At 44.4% G+C, this 15,083-nt stretch overlaps 1 protein-coding gene across 1 annotated transcript in view; it reads right to left on the bottom strand.

Annotated features, from left to right (window-relative positions):
- Positions 1–15,083, bottom strand: part of shank3a (SH3 and multiple ankyrin repeat domains 3a) — a 1,085,379-nt gene that overhangs the window by 568,353 nt on the left and 501,943 nt on the right. The window lies entirely within an intron of this gene.

The following is a 15,083-nucleotide window of genomic DNA, read 5'->3' as shown; positions in this document are numbered from 1 at the left end:
AGACGGGGAGAACATGCAGACTCCGCACAGATAGTAACCCAAGCCAGGAATCGAACCTGGGACTGTGGAGCTGTGAAGCAACTGTGCTACCATGCTACCCATATAAATATTGAAATGCAGAACCATGTGTAATTATAAATATAGTGGGATACAGAACCATGTGTATTTTATAAATGGTTTGCTACAGCACTGTGCGTATGATATGAAGGTCTATCAAGTTCTAAAGAGGTTTCTTGATGCATGTAAAGCTCGCTGAGTCTGATTAAATTTTTCCTGTTACTACAAATTCTTGTTTGTTCTTTCTCATTGTTTGACAATTACTTTTTGCAGGTTGATGGAGGAAGGCCACAAAGCTAAATGTTCATTGCCGTGCTAATTACTCAATTATTTTTTGGAGGTATCAAGGGGCTCACTAATCTTACAGATCTGCACAGATCCGTAACATAATCCGTAAATAATGTCCAATTATTTGTTTTTGATTGGTCCTGTAATCTAAGTGGGATTTATATAGTGCAACAGGGCAAACAGACAGACAATGCAATTCTTATATTCAAAAATGGAGATAGAACTGAGGGAAGACTAGACCAGTTCACATAATGTCAATGGTAGAACAGATATTGGAATCTTGATTAAAAGATACAATAAAAAGAGGTCTGGTAACTGTAAACATCAAGCACAGATTTCAAAATGGGACATCTTGCTTGAAGAACTGACGACATTCTTTGAAGAAGGGACACAAAATGTAATGCAGTGGGTGCAATACATACCTGGACTTGCAAAAGGTCTTGGTTAGGACCCCAACTGTTCACTTTATATATTAATGATTTGGACGAGGGAACTAAATGTATCATCTCCAAATTTGCAGATGACACAAAGCTGGGTGGGGGGGGTGAGCTGTGAGAAGGATGCAGAGATGCTTCAGTGTGATTTGGACAGGCTGAGTGAGTGGGCGTATGCATGGCAGATGCAGTATAATGTGGATAAATGTGAGGTTATCCACTTTGGTAGCAAAAAATAGGAAGGCAGATTATTATTTGAATGGGTGTAAATTGAGAGAGGTGGATACTTAGCGAGACCTTGGTGTCCTCATGCATCAGTCGCTGAAAGTAAGCACACAGTTACAGCAGGCAGTAAAGAAGGCAAATGATATGTTGGCCTTCATAGCAAGAGGATTTGAGTATAGGAATAGGGGTGTTTTCCTGCAGTTGTATCGGGAATTGGTGAGGTCACACCTGGAGTATTGTGCGCAGTTTGGGTGTCCTTATCTGAGGATGGATGTTCTTGCTGTGGAAGGAGTGCAGCGAAGATTTACCAGGCTGCTTCCTGGGATGGCGGAACTGGGATGAGGAGAGACTAAATTGGTTAGGATTATATTCATTGGAATTTAGAAGAATGAGAGGGGATCTCATAAAAACTTATAAAATTCTAACAGGATTAGACAGGGTAGATTCAGAAAGAACATTCCCAATGGTGGGGGCGGGGGGGGGGGGGGGTCCAGACCTAGGGACCATCGTTTGAGGATAAGGGGTAAACCTTTTAGGACTGAGGAGAAATTTCTTCACCCAGAGAATGGTGAATCTGTGAAATTCACTACCATAGAAAGTAGTTGAGGCCAAAACAGTGTGTAACTTCAAGAAGGAGTTAGATATAGCTCCTGGGACTAAAAGGATCAAGCGATATGGGGGAAGGCAGGATCAGGGCACTGAACTTGAAAATCAGCCATGATCATAATGAATGGGGGACCAGGCTCGAATGGCCTCCTCCTGCTTTGATTTTCTACGCATGTTTCTATGCATTACATAGTATGCACATGATTAAGGTTAGAACATGTGGAATCAGGAGGTAAGTAGCAAACCAGCTACAAAACAGAGAGTGGTGGTGAAAGGTTCAGATTGGAAGAAGATCAGAAGTGGTATGCCCGAAAGATTGGTGTCGGGGGCCACTGTGCTTCACTATTTTCTGTAAATGATTTGGACTCGAGAATATCAACATTTGCAGATGCATCCAATTGGGCAGGGGGCGGGGGAAGAGAGAGAGAGGTCGGGCGGGGCTGGATAATACTGAGGAAGACTGCAAAAATACACAAGACATTAACAAAGTAGAAGATATAAATGGAAATTAAATTTCAATATGGTTAAGTGTGAGGAGATACACTTTGGCCGGATTAATAAGGAGACTATGGACAGAACTTTACGTTGTTCCGAGGCCCATTGGATTGGAATTTTGGAGGAGAATGAGGGTTTCACCAGCAGGTGAACTGAGATAGTGGGTGGGAACGTCAGGTGATCTTATAGAGGTGAACAGGCTGGCTTAGCACAGTGGGCTAAACAGCTGACTTGTAATGCAGAACAAGGCAGCAGCGCAGGTTCAATTCCCGTACCGGCCTCCCCGCCTCCTCGCCGGAATGTGGCGACTAGGGGCTTTTCACAGTAACTTCATTGAAGCCTACTTGTGACAATAGCAATTATTATTATTACGGGGGGTCTTAGTGATGGCACATAGATGAAGTTAAAAGCTTTAAAATTGAACCCATCTACCGGGGGATTGTGAGGTCACCGTGAAAGCCTGATGACATCTGATGTTTTTACTAGATGTACGTGAAAAAAAAATCGAAAGGCGAAAATAGTTGTTTGGAAAATAGTGAAGCAGTTGATAACTGCTTTGCCCAGTATCACATCAATAGTCTGGAGCCATTAAGATGGTGTTTTTTTTCTCCACATATCAGGGCTTACTCCATCTAAGGGATCATAGGACGATTCAAAATCTTATTTACCGACACCAAAAGCATTTAGCTCACTGAAATGTTTGCACCAAGGAAGGCTTTACAGGAAACCTGTTGGAGAAAGTGCGTAGTTTTGGAAGGCTACATTATAGTTGGGTCCTCTTGGTGGATTTTGTCTTACTCAATCCCAAAGACGGGTAAAGGCATGCTCCATTAAACCAAAACTGGAAATTACATACAAAGTATCTGTGGTATTATCATAACTATCAGCACTGCAAGGGTTAATGTAGTGTCGAGAGTAGCCACTAGAGGGGGCTACAGTTACAACTATATGAGGCAGTAATGCTAAGCCTTAGGGGAGGAGTGTATGCAGGGGTTAGCTAGTGAAGGTCCGAAGAGAAGATAGTGTAAGTGAGTGCAGAGCATAGTTTAAACCAGTAGTGAAATTAGTTGTTGATGAGTGTAGTTTAGATGTTGTTAATCAACTGTGTATTCTTAAGAAGTTTGTGTTGAATCCAAGTTAGTAGTGTTAATAAATTTCTAACTTTGTTTAAGCTCAAGCTATTTTGTGCTCTTTGTGAACACTATGCCAACCGTCCTAAAATAAGCAAAATAAAGAACACCACAGTATCCAGGGTAGAGGCCTTTCATTAAGCAATGTGTGGTCTTATCAGTGAAATGTGCGATAGTAAGGGCTACCCATTATATGCACTTGATATATCTAATTGATAGGAAAGACAACATTGAGAGACTGTGAACTCAGAATTAAAACTAGAAAATTCTATTTCTTTGGATATACTATTAAAAATAACCAATTAACAGAACAATTGATTTATCCACATATCAATATCTTATGTAGCATTACCCTACCTATGCAAAGAAAATGATAGATCCTATGTCATATCAGTTTCTTTCCATAGGTAGAACCATCTGCTCTTGATTAAATTTTTCTGCAGATGCAAACCCTCACCAACTCTTTGACACTAAAGAATAAAAACACTCAAGAGGTCATGAGCCCAGTGAATATGCTTATGCTCTCTTTCTTATCCAACACAGATCTCAAAAGACAGGTGATGTCTCAAAAGCCTGACTCCCACAACTCATGGGGCAGAAATTAAATTTCTGCCTCAACCAGGCGCAAATTTGGTAACGTAGCTGAACACTGATGCCCAGGGCGTCGCAATATTGGGTGGGCTAGATCTGATTTGGCCAACAGGAAGGTAGTTCCGGGAACTGATTGCAGAGGGGGGGAGACCAGGATGGCAAACATTTGTGCCGTCAAAACATAGCTAGGAAATTACATGGTGGTAGTCTCATTCAGCGAGTGTTAATTCACTGGGTTGCTGTGGAAACCTTGTTTGTGTGGATAACCCGTCTTTCTGCCACAATTCTATCCAAGTAATCATGGCGGAGCAGGAGCATAACCAAGGAATTTCCAGGCCCTAATTTCTCACTTGGCTTTCTTGGGGACCATTCCACTTTGTCGCCTGTTACAGGTGGGAACATTCTGCAAAGTGTAATTTGGGACCCCAATTTGAATATTTAACCAGCATTTCAGGAAGGTAGCCTGCTCCCCCCTTATATACCCATTTGAATATTGCTCATTGACAGAAAGGGGCATCTTTGGGGTGCCTGAACTAAAGCCCTGTACCTTCCTGTATTTCCAATAAGTATCCAATATACTTTCAAAAATTGCGATAGTCTCAACTCATCCTCTTGGCAAATCTTTCTGTGTTCCAAAGACCACTTGAGTAAAGAGATTTTTTTCCTAATCTCTCTTTTTGGTGACAATTTTCAGTTTATGATCCCTGCTGACTCTGCAATCAGATGAAATAATATTTCTCTACTCACTCAACATTTAAAAAACCTCTATTACATCTTCTCTCAGCTAAAAAATAGTTTTAGTATCGCAAGCTTCTCCACTTGCCTACAGTTTCCTATTCCTGGTATCATCCTGGTGAATCTACACGTGACTCCCTCTATGAATTTAAGGCTGTTTCTATTGTGGAGACATTTTTAATTCATCAACCAAAAATAAACCCTTGTGACAAATGAAAATGAATTGAGGAATTGGGAAGTAGGTATTGGTTTGCATTTGGATGAAAGATGTGCTTAAAGCTGATTTGAAAAACATGAGCTGTTTCTTATCGTTCAACCCACCTGGTCATCAAATAACAGTGAGTCAAACAATCTTGCTGAAATTCTGTCTCCCTCACGAGGAACTCCAAGCTTTCCACTTTGACAGATCAAGCCTCTGAAGTTCCTTTGAGCCGCACCAACTCAGATTGTCTGAAAGACTGCATGATTCGCAGGGTTTCAATCTTGTCACATGAATCTACATCCCTTGGATTTTCGAGTCTGCTCTCTGGTCTCTAATAGCCGGCTAGCCTGACCGGGCTGGCACAGCTCCTGGATTTCACCAAGCTCCAATCTCCCCAGCTAGACCAAGTTAGAAATGGCTTTGTCCGATGCCTAATCTTTTCCAGCTCGGGGCCAGTGATCTGCTACCACCTTCTCAGCTCCCACAGGACTTTTACGGAGTCCTAACTGCAGATTCAGGTAAAAGCTTTACTATTGTTGCCTCGAGCCTTCTAACAACAGCACCCTGCTGCAGAATACTCCCTCCCCCAGCAAACACACGGATCAATTGAAAACCCAGAACTTTCTTAAACTTCAGCCATCTCCTTGACGCCATATGCATCCAGGGCTCACTGAATGCTCTTAAATTAAGTATGGTTTTAACTCCCAAAATGAAATAAAAAGGAGAACTGCATTTCTTTGCAGGCCACGTAGACACGGGGGCAGAATATTCCATTCTCTGCACAGATTGCTGGCTGAGGCAAGAAAACTGGGGTGCAGCTCGTACATTATCTCCCCAGATAATCCAGGACTCTGCAAAAAGAAATATGGAGGCGCGGCCCAGACCATCACACTGGCGGGGGTCGGAAATAGCCAGCAGCAGGAATCCCGAGGTCAGGGCCCCCTTTTTAAAGGGTGCCCCGATCTCCGAGAGAAAAAAAACAGGAATCTTCCCATACGCACATGGAGACACCCCCAACAGATACGAGGGACCTCACCCCTGCATACACAAAGGAAACGCCCCCTCCCCTCAAGGGCCTAAATATTGGTGATTCTTGACCTAAAATGGCCACTTTAACTTCTGGTTCACAAGAAGGCACCATTAAGAGCATTGTTAATCTATCCCCAGAGTGAAAATTACAATCTTTTAGGTGAAAATGCGAGCTATTTACCTTAGAAAACTTTTGGATATGGTGGTAGCATTGCAGAGTATGCAAGGAAGCAGTTGAGCATGAGTACAACCTCGCAGAGTGGTGTTTGCAACAGCGTTTGACCGCTGGTCAGTTGACGTCCGGGGAGTCAAAGAGTAAGGTGGCATTCATTGTCCTCCCTTACGTTACAACGCCCTGGGTAATTGCGCGGTTAATTCCAGCGCTACTTGTCCCAAATAACAATAATAAAATACGCAGCAGTTGGTTAACGATAAACTAATACCTCACTTCCACTTTAACTCACCCCCCCCCGCTCTTTACAGACACACACAGTCAGACAAACACAGAGAACTGGAAAGGGGTAAAAATCACATGTGAAGGGCAAAGAGTCTTTGTTTCAGATGATGGTTTTTAGCATACTTTCTTCATAGAAAGATTGCAGATTAAAGTTTTTGTTGTAGCCTATACCGATCTTCTCTGTAGTTTGGCAAAACAGTACTTGCAACGTTCCTAGAGAGGCACTTTATTTCTCTTCAAACACTTGCTTTCAGTTCGTGGTTTGTCTTCAGACCTCTGTAGTTTAAGGACTCCAACATCCACAGGGTTTCTAGAGAGAGTGACAGCTCTCATAGCAGCCTGCTGGAGACTGTTAGCTGGATCATTTTGGAGAGGATTAGCTGGGCCTTTTACCTCCGTGTTGTAGGAATCAAAACTGAAACTTTCCGGTCTCTTGAGAACCATTTCAGTGGCATAAGATTCAATCACCACCTGTTACCAGGCAGAGCACTGCATTTAGGGCCAATTCATCAAAATCAATTCTGCGAAATCAATCACACCAAGTGCCAGCCCATCTTTCTCACTGGTTCCAGCCAGTCTATAACTCCAGTTTAAACTAGAATAGGCTTACATATTCTTCTGCTTGAATGAAGGATACAAGCTGCTTGCATTGAAGACACATGTCCATTAATCATCCATGGATCAAAAATATAATGGCAAAAAATAAAAAAGGGGAAAATAAAGGAATAAACAGGAAGGGCCCTTACATACCTCCCCCCTAAAAGAATGAAACTTCAGGGCACAGGAATTTCATTATGAGGCATGCAAGACATAAATCACAAACACATATCCATCCAATCCATCCCTATTGTACAAGTTCCCTTCCCAGTCTCTACATTGGTAACTAGTCAGCTCTTAAATGCATGACAAAGCATCCACAATCACATTATCTTTTCTGGGAATGTGTACAATTTTAACATTGAACGGTTGGAATAATGCATTCCAACGGAATACCCTTGCGATCCAGGTTTTAAAGTTCTCTGTCAACTCAAGTGGATTATGGTCGGTGTACACTAAGCTTTGTTTATTGTCATGTCAGACATATACTTCAAAGTGCTGCAGGACGAGTACCAAGGATAGGGCTTCGTTTCAAATGGTGAAATACTTTCTCTGGCACGGATTTAGTTTTTTTGAAAAATACCCGACTGGCCTCTCTATTCCTGCATCGTCACCTTGTAGCAGCACTGCCCCTACCCCCAGGTCACTGACTAGCCATTTTAAATGGTCTTGAAAAGTCAGGAGTGGCCAGGCCCGGGTCGCTCACTAACATGGCCATCATTCTCTCAAACTCAACTTGGCGTCTGTGGACTACATCACTTTTGATTGTTTCTGCAGCATATCTAACATGCACTGTTTTTCAGTCTCTAACTGTGTCAGTCTCCATGGTTTAAGTTGAGACAGATGTGGCCTTGTTGGTTCAGAGTTTCTTATATATACACATCATGATTAATTAACAGAGTGCCCTCTGATGTTTCCCACTAGCTCTGTCTATACTCTTTCTGTCCCTCGGGTAATGCAGTCAGTATTTTCTGATTGTCCAATGAATATTTATCCAAATTTTGACGGTCTTGTACAGTCAAACTACAAGCAGTATTGTCAATGCTGAGGGAAATATTTAGTTTGTTTTTAACCAATAAACACTCTTCAACCCATAAGACCATAAGACCATAAGACATAGGAGTGGAAGTAAGGCCATTCGGCCCATCGAGTCCACTCCGCCATTCAATCATGGCTGATGGGCATTTCAACTCCACCTCCCAGCATTCTCCCCATAGCCCTTAATTCCTCGCGACATCAAGAATTTATCTATCTCTGCCTTGAAGCCATTTAGCGTCCCGGCCTCCACTGCACTCTGCGGCAATGAATTCCACAGGCCCACCACTCTCTGGCTGAAGAAATGTCTCCGCATTTCTGTTTTGAATTTACCCCCTCTAATTCTAAGGCTGTGCCCACGGGTCCTCGACTCCTCGCCTAACGGAAACAGTTTCTTTGCGTCCATCCTTTCTAAGCCATGTATTATCTTGTAAGTTTCTATTAGATCTCCCCTTAACCTTCTGAACTCCAATGAATACAATCCCAGGAACGCCAGCCGTTCCTCATATGCTAGACCCGCCATTCCAGGGATCATCCGTGTGAATCTCCGCTGGACACGCTCCAGTGCCAGTATGTCCTTCCTGAGATGTGGGGCCCAAAACTGGACACAGTACTCCAAATGGGGCCTAACCAGAGCCTTATAAAGGCTCAGTAGCACATCGCTGCTTTTATATTCCAACCCTCTTGAGATAAATGACAACATAGCATTCGCTTTCTTAATCACGGATTCAACCTGCATGTTTACCTTTAGGGAATCCTCGACTAGCACTCCCAGATCCCTTTGTACTTTGGCATTATGAATTTTCTCACCGTTTAGAGAGTAGTCTATGCTTGGATTCTTTTTTCCAAAGTGCAAGACCTCACATTTTCTCACGTTGAAATGCATCAGCCATTTCCTGCACCACTCTCCCAAACTGTCTAGATCCTTCTGCAGCCTCCCCACTTCCTCAGCACTACCTGCCTGACCACCTAACTTCGTATCATCAGCAAACTTCGCTAGAATGCCCCCAGTCCCTTCATCCAGATCATTAATATATATGGTGAACAGCTGCGGCCCCAACACTGAACCCTGTGGGACACCGCTGGTCACCGGCTGCCATTCCGAAAAAGAACCTTTTATCCCAACTCTCTGCCTTCTGTCAGACAGCCAATCCTCAACCCATGCCAGTAGCTCACCTCGAACACCATGGGCCCTCACCTTACTCAGCAGCCTCCTGTGTGGCACCTTATCAAAGGCCTTTTGGAAATCCAGATAGACCACATCCACTGGGTTTCCCTGGTCTAACCTACTTGTCACCTCCTCAAATAATTCTAACAGGTTCGTCAGGCACGACCTCCCCTTACTAAATCCATGTTGACTTGTTCTAATCCGACCCTGCTCTTCCAAGAAATTAGAAATCTCATCCTTAACGATCGATTCTAGAATTTTACCAACAACCGAGGTTAGGCTAATTGGCCTATAATTTTCCATCTTTTGTCTTGATCCTTTCTTGAACAAGGGGGTTACAACAGCGATCTTCCAATCGTCCGGGACTTTCCCTGACTCCAGTGATTTTTGAAAGATCTCAACCAACGCTTCCGCTATTTCTTCAGCCACCTCCCTCAGAACTCTAGGATGTAGCCCATCGGGGCCAGGAGATTTGTCAATTTTAAGACCTTTTAGCTTTTTTAGCACCATCTCTTTTGTAATGGCAACCATACTCAACTCAGCCCCCTGACCCTTTATAATTTTTGGGATATTACTAACGTCTTCCACTGTGAAGACAGACGCAAAGTACTTATTAAGTTCTCCAGCCATTTCCTCATCTCCCATCACTAGCCTTCCAGAATCAGTTTGAATTGGCCCAATGTCTACTTTGGCCTGACGTTTGTTTCTTATGTATTGAAAGAAACTTTTACTATCATTTCTTATATTACTGGCTAGCCTGCCTTCATATTTGATCCTCTCCTTCCTTATTTGTCTCTTTGTTAACCTCTGTTTGTTTTTGTAGCCTTCCCAATCTTCTGATTTCCCGGTGCTTTTGGCCACTTTATAGGATCTCTCTTTTTCTTTGATACATTTCCTGACCTCCTTTGTCAGCCATGGCTGTCTAATCCCTCCCTGGATAATCTTTCTTTTCTTGGGGATGAACCTCTGTACAGTGTCCTCAATTATGCATACAAACTCCTGCCATTTTTGCTCTACTGTCTTCCCTGCTAGGGTCTGCTTCCAGTTGATTTTCACCAGTTCCTCTCTCATGCCCTCGTAATTACCTTTATTTAACTGTAACACCATTACATCCAATTTTGCCTTCTCTCTTTCAAACTGCAGACTGAACTCAACCATATTATGATCGCTGCTTCCTAAGTGTTCCCTTACTTTAAGATCTTTAATAAAGTCTGGTTCATTACATAGCACTAGGTCCAGAATAGCCTGCTCCCTTGTGGGCTCCATGACAAGCTGTTCCAAAAAGCCATCTTGTAAGCATTCCATGAATTCCTTTTCTTTGGATCCACTGGCTACATTATTTACCCAATCCACCTGCATATTGAAGTCCCCCATGATCACTGTGACCTTGCCTTTCTGACATGCATAGAACATAGAACAGTACAGCACAGAACAGGCCCTTCGGCCCTCGATGTTGTGCCGAACAATGATCACCCTACTTAAACCCACGTAACCCGTATCCCAACAATCCCCCCATTAACCTTACACTACGGGCAATTTAGCATGGCCAATCCACCTAACCCGCACATCTTTGGACTGTGGGAGGAAACCGGAGCACCCGGAGGAAACCCACGCACACACGGAGAGGACGTGCAGACTCCACACAGACAGTGACCCAGCCGGGATTCGAACCTGGGACCCTGGAGCTGTGAAGCATTGATGCTAACCACCATGCTACCGTGAGGCCCCGTTTCCCGGTACATGTTGCGCCCCTGGTCCTGACCACTGTTAGGCGGTCTGTACATAACTCCCATTATTGTTTTTTTGCCTTTGTGGTTCCTCAATTCTACCCACACAGACTCCACATCATCCGACCCTATGTCGTTTAGTGCCATAGATTTAATTTTGTTCTTAACTAACAAGGCAACCCCACCCCCTCGGCCCACCTCCCTGTCTTTTCGATAGGTTGTATATCCTTGGATGTTTAACTGCCAGTCCTGAACCCCCTGCAGCCATGTCTCTGTGATGCCTACCACATCATAATCATTCACGATGATCTGTCCTACATGAAAAGTACAGCTGAGGGGGTCAATCCTCTCAGAGTAGGTTGGTTTTATACCACGCTCTGTTCTATAGCTTATATCCTCATCAGAGTTTCCATCAACACAGCCCTTATCTCCAATTAGTAATACAGACTGAAATAATTAGTGCTTTCCAGATTACAACTGTTCTTCTTCACTTTCAAAATCAGAGGATGGCATGTTATTGGCGGCATAAACTTTCTGGTTGTTGTTGGTGGATACGGGGGCAGAATCTCTACATGGTTTTCCACCCACCTTCCCCAATTTCTAAAAGGAATTGTTTCCTGACTTTCATCTCCTTTGCTATTTGATTCCTTGACCTTGAAGAGACACTGCGGACCTTCAAAAGGAAGTGGGTTGCCAGCCATTTGCTTCACTTGCTGGCCTCGTCCTGATAAGCTGGTGCCATACTATCATGTATATTGTTGTAATAAATCCACGGAGGCAGAAGTCCCGACACCAGAATTCCTTTTATTTACAAAACTAACAGCAGGACAAGTAGGTACATTCAGCTTGCTGTCTACACTGGCAGTGCAGAGGATCTGACACTCCCTGTTATATACAGAGAAAGGGGTTCCCTGATTGGGTCACTAATCAGGGAACTTGTATTCTAATTGGCCAATCTTGAAGTCCTGGTCCAAGTCTGACACCCCTCCCCCCCCAAAGTCCGAGGAGCCCTGTGGTCCTCGTGACTCACAGGTCTCCTTCATTGTTTCTGCGCCGGGTCCGGATCCTCCACTTCGGCCTCCAACATGGGGGGGGGGGGGGGGTAACGGCAAGGGGCCCATCTTTTCCGATGAGAGCGCCTGAGGGGCGGTTCGTCCCCTTCCTCTGGCAGCAAGAGTCCGATGTCCTCACCAGTAGTGCCGGAGGGGCATGAATAGTTTGTCGGGGAGGACTCTCCACGGTCCTCGGTATTCTGGTCTGAGTCAGCTGCAGGGGATAAAACAAGCCCGTACCTGGTCCAGGTGCGTTTTTACTGTGTGTTCTCCCACACGTATCTTACCATTCCTGCTACCCATGTGGGGGCCATACACATAACTTCTGACTCATACCTTTCACCTGCGTTGAACTGCTTTTCTCAGCGAGTTTTCTCGTGGTCCCTGCATTGAACCTCTTAGTGCCTTTCTACTCTTCCGCCGAAATTTGGTAATAGTAGGCTCAGCCTGGTTCGGAGTTGTCTGCCCATGAGTAGCTCCGCCGGTACCCATTGTGGCATGTGGGGTTGTCTTATAGTCGAATAGCCAGCACGACAGTTTATAGTGTCTACTGATGCTGCTGACTGTTTTTTCAACCCGACTTTTAGGGTCTGGACAGCTCGCTCTGCCAACCCATTTTATGCCGGGTGGTATGGTGTCGTCCTTATGTGCTGAATGAAATGAAAAATGAAATGAAATGAAATGAAAAATGAAATGAAAATCGCTTATTGTCACAAGTAGGCTTCAATGAAGTTACTGTGAAAAGCCCCTAGTCGCCACATTCCGGCGCCTGTTCGGGGAGGCTGTTACGGGAATCAAATCGTGCTGCTGACCTGCCTTGGCCTGCTTTCAAGCCAGCAATTTAGCCCAGTGTGCTAAACAGCCTAGAATGCCATTTGACTTGATGAATTTTGTGAATTCCTGGCTGGTGTAAACCGATCCATTGTCTGAAACTAACATCTCCGGGATACCGTGTGTTGCAAACGAGGTGAAAAGTTTTTCAGTGGTTGCTGTTGTATTTGCCGAGTTCATTTTGCAGACATCCAGCCATTTGGAATGGACATCTACTGTCACAAATAACACTGAACCCATAAACGGGCCTGCAAAATCGACATGAAGTCACGACCATGGTCTACCCGATCATTCCCATGGGTGCAGATGGGGCTGCCGGTGGCATCTTCTGCCCTGGTTGGCATTCTTGGCACCGACCGACCAATGCCGCTATGTCTGTCCAGGCCTGACCACCAGACATAGCTCCAGGCCAGCATCTTCATTTTTGAGACTCCAGGGTGCCCATGATGTAGTCCGGCCAGTATGGCTCGACGGCCTTGACTTGGAACTATTACTTGTGCTCCCCATAGCAGTATCCCGTCTTCCACAGTGATCTGTTCTCTTCTGCTCCAGTAGGGGTGGAATTCCGTCTGGACTGGTCTTTCCAAATAAAGGCATTTTGCCTGTCAGTGGCTTACCCTCAATATGTGGGGGCTGCTAATGAGCAGGTTCCTTCGGGTGTCATGGGACAAGTTTGGTTACGTCAAATAAAAATGAATTGGCTAGAGCTCTTCAATATAATTGATGGCAGTTTACAAGAAGTTTAAAAAAAATACCCCATGGTCTTTCAAAATGAATTAGGTAGAATTTGGCGCATCAGGGCCAAAATCTAAATAAATTCCATCTTACGCCTTGACTCCCCCGGCGGTTGAGCGATGATCCGTCGATGCCGGGGGAGTCAAGGCGTAAGATGGAATTTGCTGTCCTCTCTTGTATAAAGGGAGAGAGAGAGGGGGGTCCTGGTCTTTGCCTGCAGCCTGTTATGGCTTTCCTGTATATTCATTCATTCAGGTTCTCTGCAGTCCCAGATACAATGCACCCACAAGCCTTTCTCGAGAAAACACGGAGGAGAGAGAGAAAGCCCTTGTCCCTATTCTTCAAGGAGTCAAACCGAGATCCTTGGGACTCTGAAAATCATTCCACTGGGACAGGCTCCAATCAGCACCTGCTCCCGGGCAGAGTACGGCATCTTGGGCCAATTCGTTGGCTCCCAGCCTATCAAGCAAACTGAGTCTCACCCCACCTCCCTCTCTCTGGTGCTGAAAAGTCTGAAGCCCTGTTCAAGCTGCAGAGTGTACTCTCCTGTAACTTCTGAATTTGTCATTCTCTCCGCTGCATGACTTAAAAAGACATGGCCATTGATCACCCTTGGATCAAAAATGATAACAACAAAATAAAAGGGAAAATAAGGGAATAAACAGGAAGGCCCCTTACAAAAACACACACGCACATGCACGCACACAGAAGCACACACATGCACACAATAATAATAATAATGCAGGGCAATCATACCTGTTGCCCTAAGTCTTCAAAACCAGTCAGGTTCCTTTCCCAGATAAAATACTGTCATAGTACATTGCTAACACAGACTGCCTGCATTCACACAAGCATTGCTATAAAAGAAAACCATGGAAACGTTACATAATCTTTTTTTTTCATGAAACCAACCCACACTTGGCATAAATTTCAGGGCACAAGGGTTGTCACAAGACATTCTGATTGTGGGAAGCATTGCATTGCAAATGTATTGGTGTTCGCCCACGTGACTTTCAGCTCCTTCATCCTTTCTTATTTGTGCTTCTAAGCAGATTGTAAATTTACAACATAGTGAGAGCTATCAAAAGCTTTGCAGCTTTCATTTTGCATGTCTGCGCCTTCAAAGTGCTGGAATGACAGGAACTGGATCAGAGGTGAGGCAGAGACACAGTGTTGTGAATAAAATCGTGCTCCACAGGATGTGGAGGGTTCAGCGAATAAGTGGGCCACAGGCCTGAAGTAGGCTTGCCACTCATGACTTGTCAGGTTCCTTTCTTCCGCAGATGGTCCATGCCGCTGCATCTAATGTCACATTTCATTTCCTGCACTGTCACTTTATCTGGCCAACCAATGTGTGATCTAACACTGGCAAAGTACAGCCCTTCCAGGTAACCCCCATCCACCTTCCTGAAGATTTCATTTTAAAGCTATATACAAAATGGCATATTCATTCAAATCTGTCAGCGCTGCATTTGAATCTTGGATCCTGAGCTGAGAGATCATTCTTTGACCCAATGAACCATTGAGACCCCCATCAAAGAGAAGCTCATTTGGATCTAAGCTGAATCTGTAAAGGGCTAACATCAGAAGCATACAAAATTCTATGCCAGAACGCACATGACTGAGAAGCAAGAGAGATCTAAGATGACAAGAGGCTCCAAACTCATGTTGAGGTCCAAAGGTGTAAAT

The sequence above is a fragment of the Scyliorhinus canicula genome, chromosome 11 (genome assembly GCF_902713615.1).
Source record: "Scyliorhinus canicula chromosome 11, sScyCan1.1, whole genome shotgun sequence".
Lineage (NCBI taxonomy): Eukaryota > Metazoa > Chordata > Chondrichthyes > Carcharhiniformes > Scyliorhinidae > Scyliorhinus > Scyliorhinus canicula.
Note: the sequence above shows the minus strand (reverse complement) of the source record. Positions and strands in the feature narration are given on the sequence as shown.